The sequence below is a fragment of the Anser anser genome, assembly GCF_964211835.1.
Source record: "Anser anser genome assembly, chromosome: Z".
Classification (NCBI taxonomy): Eukaryota; Metazoa; Chordata; class Aves; order Anseriformes; family Anatidae; genus Anser; species Anser anser.
The window spans coordinates 22,783,152-22,791,562 of record NC_139723.1 but is presented as its reverse complement, the minus strand read 5'-3'; the positions used below and the strand labels follow the sequence as shown (position 1 = coordinate 22,791,562).

The following is an 8,411-nucleotide window of genomic DNA, read 5'->3' as shown; positions in this document are numbered from 1 at the left end:
TTCCAACTTGAGCTTAGAACAGTTACCTTGAAGAAAAACACAGTCTCCCTCATTATCTCCAATGTAATTGTCTATTTTTTCTTCTAAAAATGTACCAAAAAAAAGTTCAGTCAAAATCAGCCAAGATGTTTTTTATTGAAATTACAACACACAAAAAATGTGTTTTTCTATATAAATAACCACAAATGTAGCAAAACCAAAATATCTACATGCCTGTTTCTCAAAACAGCAGCATTCTTCAGGGAGTGCCCTTCATAATGTATAGTTTTTCTTAAAGGACTAATATTTCTTCTTTATTTACATGTTCCAGTAACAAATACAGGAAGTGAAGAACTGTAGACTTTTAATAGAAAACTATGCATTTCTGGCAGAGCACACAAGACAAAGAAAAAAATAGCTAGGGATTGGGATTGTCAGCCCTGTAAGAAGGTCCAGTGACAGTCATGCCTTGATATACAGCATGTGTTCAGTGGTACTTTATTAACATGCTGTTGCAGAGAATTTTACCATTAATTTTGTCAAAAGAAGAGTTTCCTTTGTTAAACAAGACAATAGAACACCACTTCTGCTTTATTCTGAACATGGTCTGCCTTCACAGTTATTTCACCATAAATGCTTTAGTTTCTCTCTCATCCTTTCCTGCCACCATCTCTCTCTCACGGTTGCCTACCTGTAGGCTCTTAGAAAAATTTCCCCACTTCTTTTGCAAAGCCTGGACCATCTCTTTCAGTGTATCAGTAGTCTGCAAGGCAAAAGGAGTCTTCTCACAGGATAGGAGGTTATTCAGCTGCCTTGTATGTATCAGAGAGTTGTAATTGATCCTGTTTGCTAAGAGCATTGACAAAGGAGGTGTAAGACTGAAATGCATACAGATGTCCACTCAGATTTTCTGCCAGTAACATAATAGTTATGCTTAGCCATTCATAGCATCACTTCAGTTTTCCAAGATTTGTTTACTACAAGGCATCCCTGCAAAGTTTGTTCCAGGTTTAACACTAAGTTTGTTCTGCAGCAGGTTCTGGATTCAGGTGGATTCTTCTACATCACCTCAGAGTGCAGAATCACAACAGAAATCAGCCTCAATATTCTCATTACCCCCACAAACTGTTGGAGCTGTGCTTGCAGGCTCCCAGATTTTGGCAGATTGGCCATGCAGTTCATTAATTAGCTTGAGGTCTCTGAGTTGTATTCAGGTTGATAGGCTCTTGCTGCTGCTGTTTGGGGTTAGTACTGCCTGTCACAACAAGCACACACACCTGGGACTGATTTGCTGACATGACTAGCATCTGTTTTCTCCTTTCTAAAAAAGGAAAAAATGAAAAGAGAAAGAAAAATAAAATAATAAAAAAAAAAACATCCTACAAGGTATTAAGACAATGTGAAAGAAGAAAACTTTTTGAAACACCACAAATTAGTTTGAATGGAAGAAGCTGTCATGCTAATGAGGGAAGGCAGAAACACTAAGAGAGAAGCTGCTGCTTCCAGTTCAATAGTTTCCAGCCATTTTCCCTGATGAATGGGACACAGGGCTCTCCTGATATGGCATCTATCCTGTGAAGGGACATTGATGGGCTTGGTGTTGGGACCACAGGCTGGAAGCTTGCCCACTCTGGTGTGGTCCACGCTCTTGCTCCAGCCAAAGTCAGTGAGGGGGCAGAATGTGGAAGTGTCACAAAAAGCATTTCATTCCTGTTTCATCCTTTAATAGTTGTTTGCTCAGCTCAAGCTAAACATAGAAGAGCATCCTCCCTTTGTGCAAAGAAGCTGGAGAAGCTGAGGTTTTTAATACTGGTAATACCCTTTACAGACCTGAGTAAATCCACAGGTCTGAGTGGGGCAGGACCGTGGGTGGGACCACAGGCATTTGGTCCTCTCTTGGTGGAGAGGCTTCTGTGCCAAAGCATCCCGGTGCTGAGGAGGGCTGGACCAGCCCTTCCTTCCCCAAGCAGTCCACCAAGGGTGCCCCCAGCCATGCCTTGGGCTGACCCACAGCTCTCCCTTCTTTGTACGCGGGGTTAGGCCCGTATGAACCCACTCATGTCTCAGCGTGGGGCCTGTGGCAAGAGTCACCGACAGCTTCCTGCTGTCCCCACAGTGTTAACACCTTTCAGCGCTGCACAGACTGGATGGGCCTTGTTTCTTCTTCTTCCATCATCAAATGTTGGCTCCGGCTTACCCCTGGATCCTCGGGTGCTCTCCAGTGGTGGGTGAAGCGCCAGCTTCTCTATGTGGAGATCTGCTCAAATAGTGATTTCATCTTTCAATGCCAATGGTTTGAGCAGGAGGTCCTGCTGCCCCCTGGGGCAGGGCCTGAAACACCGTAGCTCCTGTTGAGGTAGAAATAAATTCTGTATTAAAACCAACCAGATTACCTTTGTTTCTAAAACACGTTCAGCCCAGGTCCTGTCAATGGTTATTGGGATAAGCATATCTTTAAGGATATGCGATGATCTGGCCATGGAGCCCTGCGCAGGAAGATGATAGCTCTGGAAATCACAGGAACAGTAGATTTGAGAGACAATACTGTCTGCTGCACAGCAGGGTAATGGTTTATCAGTCACACAGTCTGCAGTAAGAAGGTGACAGCCTGAACAATGAAGATATCTACCATTTTGAAATAAAGCCGTAGCACAGCTTTACACACCTCTTTTGTTCATTACATGCTGTTAGTCCCTGGCAAGCTGCAGGAGTGGGAGTGCAGACAGAAGGGATCTGTGCCTTCCACAGAGTCCCTGGAGCAGCCTCTGGTGTTTGTTTGATCATGCTTGCATAGCACAGAGCTGGTTTTCTAATGAGTCAGCAAAACTTTGGGCCGATTTCTTTTGTTTGAAAGCATACACAAAGAAAAGAGAACAAACTGAAGGCTTGATTTTGTAGTGAGAATGAATTAGCAATAAGCTAAGTGCTTTGAGCAGTAATTACAGTACAACACAAACACAGTTCCTCTACTAATGACCCCTTGAAAAAAATCCCGTGTGACCTAGCATGGGGCAGGCATACGGTTACTGTGCTCGTTTGCTGCCCTCTCTTGGAAGCAAAGACCAACCTCCAGGAAAAGAAAAGCGGAATAAAGGTTGTCAAGAGAAGGACAAGCAGCATATACACTCACTCCAAGAGGGTGGAATAAAATAAATAAATAAATAAATATATACACTCACACACCAATATACTAAGTAAGTAAATATACCAAATAATACCAAATATACCAATAATACAAAAACAACAACAACAACAACAAAAACTTTTCCCTGCATTGGAAAGAATAATGAAATGCTTCTAAGCATCTGCTTTTTTTTTTCTAAGGCAAGATGTGTGACAGAGTTGATCTCAGTGATGAGGCTGTATGTCACAGATAAACATCACCCTTTTCTACCCATTATTTTATACACCTAATAAAATATATATCTTACCTCTCCTTCCCCATAAAAGTGATTTTCTAAAAAAAGAGTGATTTTTGCTTTTCAAACCCTACAGAAATATTTGCGCAGACCTCCAAGGCATTGCCTCACTTGCCTTCTGCAAAGATTTCTGTCTGTAATGTCATAAAGGCTGAAAGAAAACTGGATCCTGTGAGTAATGGCAATCATTTGCAAGAAATAAGAGTTCCACTTTTCAGAATAAGTTTCCTTCAGCTTTAACTTCAGGCAAGGGAGTCTGTATCACTGAGGATCCTGTATGCACAATAAAGATCCAGCTGGTGGGCCCACTGGTGCTGCTGACTCTTTGCTCCTTTGCCAAGTATAAAGCTCTTTCCCTGGACAAAATGCCCTGGACACAGTGGTGGCAACAGAGGTCTGTGTGTCCCACAGCATTTTGCAATTGGACTAATTTTATTGGAAAAGTTTTTATCATGATTAAACTTACCTCAAAAAAGAAATCTTAATTATCAAAACTAAAACAGGACTTGTGTCATCTCAGCAAATTCCTGAGACAGTTTTCTCCCTTTTCTGACCTTCTCAGCCTACAGCTTTGGAGAAGGTCAGCAAAACCTCAGTAAATTCTGTTGATAAGCACACGACTTGGTCCTGGAATATTGTTCCCCAGTTAGAAATCAAGATACTTCATATCCTATGAGAAGAATTTATTTTTATTTTTATTTTTAATTTTTTAATCTTTAACGGTATATGAAGCAAAATTTGAAATATATCATGTGACAAAACAACAACAAAACAAAAAAATATCCAGCCCTCTTTAAAGACTGTACCACCTTCCCCAAGGACATAAACTTTTGTACCCCACATGAAGCACATCACTATTTAAATTGTTCCATAAACATAGCCAAGCAGCCTGAACTCCACCTGGGTCTCAGTCCTTAAAAGAAAATATATAAAATAGCTGATACCCCATTTTAATTCTGATTGGAGATCAACTGCCAGGGATCTTTAATGAAACTTCCATGGAGGGCCATGGAAGTCCTCCCATGGAGGATCCATTCCTCATCATCTTTACGTATAGTGGAGGCTTCAACCTTAAGAACCACCTGTACCTACTCCAAAGTCTGTCTTGTGTAAGCAGGAAGCTGTGGCTGCTTGTCACTTTTGAATGAAGGGTATTTCCTTCACTGCCTAAGTGTGGAAATCCAAAAGCCTCATTTCAATCCATTTTTTAAATTTCAATCTCATCCCTCACCCAAGAACAGTGTTATCACCTATGGTACATATTTCCCCTCCCCTTTCCAACTCTCCACTCACGTTTTGTTCATGTGCTTGCTCATGGTGTGGAGGAGCACATGCAAACCCTCAGCTTACCTTTGGCTGCTGCAGGAAGGGCCTGTCCCCAGTGCTCAGCGCCCAGCTGTGAGCAGCTAACTCTCTTCTCCTTGATTCCCAGGTGATTACTGTGCACACATGCGCGTACAAGCACATTCATTTATCTCAGGGAGATTTGCCTAATTCAGCCCTGCGTTTGAGACAGAAACAACTGCATACCCATTAACCTCAGGCTGATGTAAACTCGGAATCCTAAGGACAACAATTCCACTGTCAAACAACTCTGTAAGTGAAACAACAAAAGGACCAAAAACGAGTTTAGTCCACTTTTCCCTCTAGTGAATGCCACTTAGAGAGACTTGTGCTTTTCTTCCCAGCCGGATTCTTCATTTGTCTGTAAATTACATTTGCGAACAGGCAATTTTTGGTAGACCACTGATACACGTGCAGGAGTAGAGCTGTCTGTGTTGTGCTATGCAGTTGCTACGTCTCGAGCGACCTCTGTTGCCAGAGAGATGGGATGACAGAGGTGGATACCTGATTTCCCCTGGCAGTCTGTAAAAAATGCTAGAAAAAATGGTAGAAAACAGCTTTAGAGCCTGCCTGGAAGAAGAGAGCTCTTCACCCTGCCTGTGTGCCCTCTGCTTTAGACCGGATGGCTCAGCGTTGCTGCCCTCCTTTGGGAAGACTGTTCCATAGACTTACCCGGGATATAAAGTGACGCTCCAGTGTTACAATGTCTATGCTGCCCTGCTGTCAGATTCTGTTGAACCGGATGAATAGTTTTACATGGGTAAAAAAAAAAAAAAAAAAAAAGTGAAATCACCAGATATCAGCAATAAAACTCACTGGAGGTACAGGAAGCTCCCATATGAGATGCACTTGGACAAATCTGGACTAGGAAAGTAGTAATGAAAGAGAAGAAGGAGGGACACAGAATAAAGACCCATTAATAAAGCAGAGGAAGCAGCTGCAGTTTTACCCTAATGGCTGAAGAAGGAAACAAACATTTCACCACTGGTGGTGCCCACCAGGTTCTTGTTTTGGGCTGGATTGACTTCTCCTACCTCTAAAATTTTTTTCACTGATGGAATTAGAGTGAGCATGGTCAATGTTTTCCCACACACCTAGTGTACTCATTTACCCAGTATACTCTTCCTGCTGGGCTATAGCTGCCCCCACTTCTAGATAAAGCCATACCTCAGGACACTCTGGCTGCTGATTTCCATTTCCATTCCCTTAACATTTCCCAGTCTGCTGAAACTGTGATGAAAATTTCTTCCCTAATAATTGTGCTGATGAGTCACTGTAGTATTATGGTGTGTTGGTTTACATCATACACTGATCAGTGGAATTTTACTAGGGACTTTGGTGCTGTATGTGCTTAAGCAAGCAAACTAAAGAACATCAGCTTCATTGCAAGGTCAGCCCCAGAGATATGGGCTCAGCTACTCGGATGGTCAGAGAAGTAGCCTTGCAGGCAAAACAACCAGTGTAATGCTCGCATCCTAGCCACTTCTAACATATCCTTGAAATCCAGCCCCCTCACCCCACAGTGTCTGGTGTCATAGACAAGTAACTGTTACAAAACTGAATGCAGGGATGCCTGAAGTAATAGGTAAGTTGCCTTGTTAAGTTTTACTGTGATTGGTAGTCAGTAGTATGTGTTAATTAGTGATTGGACAATTCATATTGTACCTGTAAGCCTGAAAGGTATAAAACCCCATGTATGAACACACTCATGTGCATGAAGAAAAACTTACCCTTGTAATTCTATACTTTGCATCCTAGCCACTCTCCTCAGTCAGCTGTGAATTTTCATGACAAAATAACATTGCAGACAACTTTATCAGACATTTATACTTCCTTCAGCCTTTTATTATTAAACTATGTTTTGCAGCCACAGAATGATAGCCAAGCATTTTAAGAGTATTGCTTACAAAGCCACATCTAGAGAACTGATCATGATCAATAAAGCATGACTTTTGGTCATCATACACAGTACTCTCTTGGGACAACTTGCACACAGCAAGGAGAACACCTTTTTAGCTGTGCTGCCTGCCAAGATACTGCACAAGCCTGCATGTTTTCTCCCTGTGCTGTATGCCTGTGCACCTGTCCATGCATGTGTCTGTTGTAACTTCACAGCACTGTTCGTGTCTGGCATCTTCCAGGTGGTTGCAACCTGCTTCTGGGCTGGCTGCAAAAGATCAGTTATTGACTTCTGATTTAAGTAAGTTTGTAACACATTTTCAGTGAATATGAGTCTGGGCTTTTCAGTGCCTACTGGCTGTCTGACCTTGGATCTACACCTAAAGGGTAGCTAGTCTGAAACAGCCCACCTGAGCTTTAGTCTCACTCAGATCAGCTGATCAGCACCTGAAAAGAATCAACATCTGAAACGAAAAGTGGTGGAAAAGGAAGGATGTGTATCCAGCAGGGTCCTCATAGGTCTTCTCTCTAATTGCTGTGTGCACATGCCAGCTCTTGGGCAAGGTGTGATCCACCTGAGGAAGCCATCTCCACAACTCCCTGACTCAATGGAAAGGGAAGTGGGAAGGTGCCCCAGGCTCTTGTGTGACTCCCTCATGGTGAGGGCTGTCATCCAGCATGTCCATGCTCCTCAGTGCTCACTGGTGAGTGGCCTGGGTCAGCAAGAAGTGGATGCAAATCCCCTTCACAGGTGTGTGTGCATACATATATTGAGCTGAAAGGAAGCAATTCTGGAAATCAATGGGATTTTTTGGAGCATTGTTTTTCCACACAGTTGGGAAGAGCTCTCCCAGATCTGGGGAGAGCAGACTTCAAACTGCTCAGGGAACCAGCTAGTAATGTGCTGTAGGAAACTGCTTTTAAAGGCATTGAGGTTGATCAATCAGGCTGGTCGGTTTTTAAGCACTCAGTTTGTGGATTCCATCGCGGGACCTCTCTCTATTATTTTTCAACAGTCCTGGGAATCTGGAGAGGTCCCAGTTGGCTGGAAGCTGGCAAATGCGGTCCCAATTTTCAAGAAGGGCAAGAAAGAAGATCCTGGCAACTACAGGCCTGTCTCACTTCAGTGCATGGTAAAATTACGGAGATTATTCTGGGGCTTATTGACAAACACCTAAAGGACAACACAGTTATTGGTCAGAGCCAACATGGGTTCCCTAGGGGGAGGTCATGTCTAACAAACTTAATTTCCTTCTATGATAAGATTACCCATCTAGATGACCAAAGGAAGCCAGGTGATATAATCTTTCTATATTTCAGTAAAGCTTTTGATACTGTCTCTCACAGTATTCTTCTGGACAAAATTACCAGAATACAGTTAGATAAAAGCATAACAAGAGGGGTGAACAATTGGCTGATGGGTCAGGCCCAGAGGGTTCTTTTAAAAGCAGTTACATCAGGTTGGCAACCTGTCACTGCTCTGGTTCCCCAGAGCTCCATTTTAGGACCAGTCCTCTTCAACGTTTCATAAACAATTTGGATGAAGGACTTGAAGGTTTTTTAAGCAAGTTTGCAGATGATACCAAACTGGGTGGAGCTGTTGAGTCTGTCGAGGGTGGTGAGGCCTTGCAGAGAGATCTTGACAAGTTAGGAAGCTGGGAAACCACCAACATTATGAAATTAAACAAGAGCAAGTGTTGGATTCTGGAGCTGGGAGGGGGCAACCCTGGGTATATATACAGACTGGGGGAAAAAATGCTGGAGAGCAGC

At 42.9% G+C, this 8,411-nt stretch overlaps 1 long non-coding RNA gene across 1 annotated transcript; it reads right to left on the bottom strand.

Annotated features, from left to right (window-relative positions):
• On the bottom strand, positions 1 to 5,961 carry LOC310889430. Its single transcript, XR_014576558.1, has 3 exons — positions 5,415 to 5,961; positions 4,749 to 5,276; positions 1 to 2,327 (listed from the first exon to the last, which is right to left on the bottom strand). It is a non-coding gene; the product is annotated as an uncharacterized lncRNA (long non-coding RNA).
• Positions 5,962 to 8,411: the final 2,450 nt, after the last annotated feature.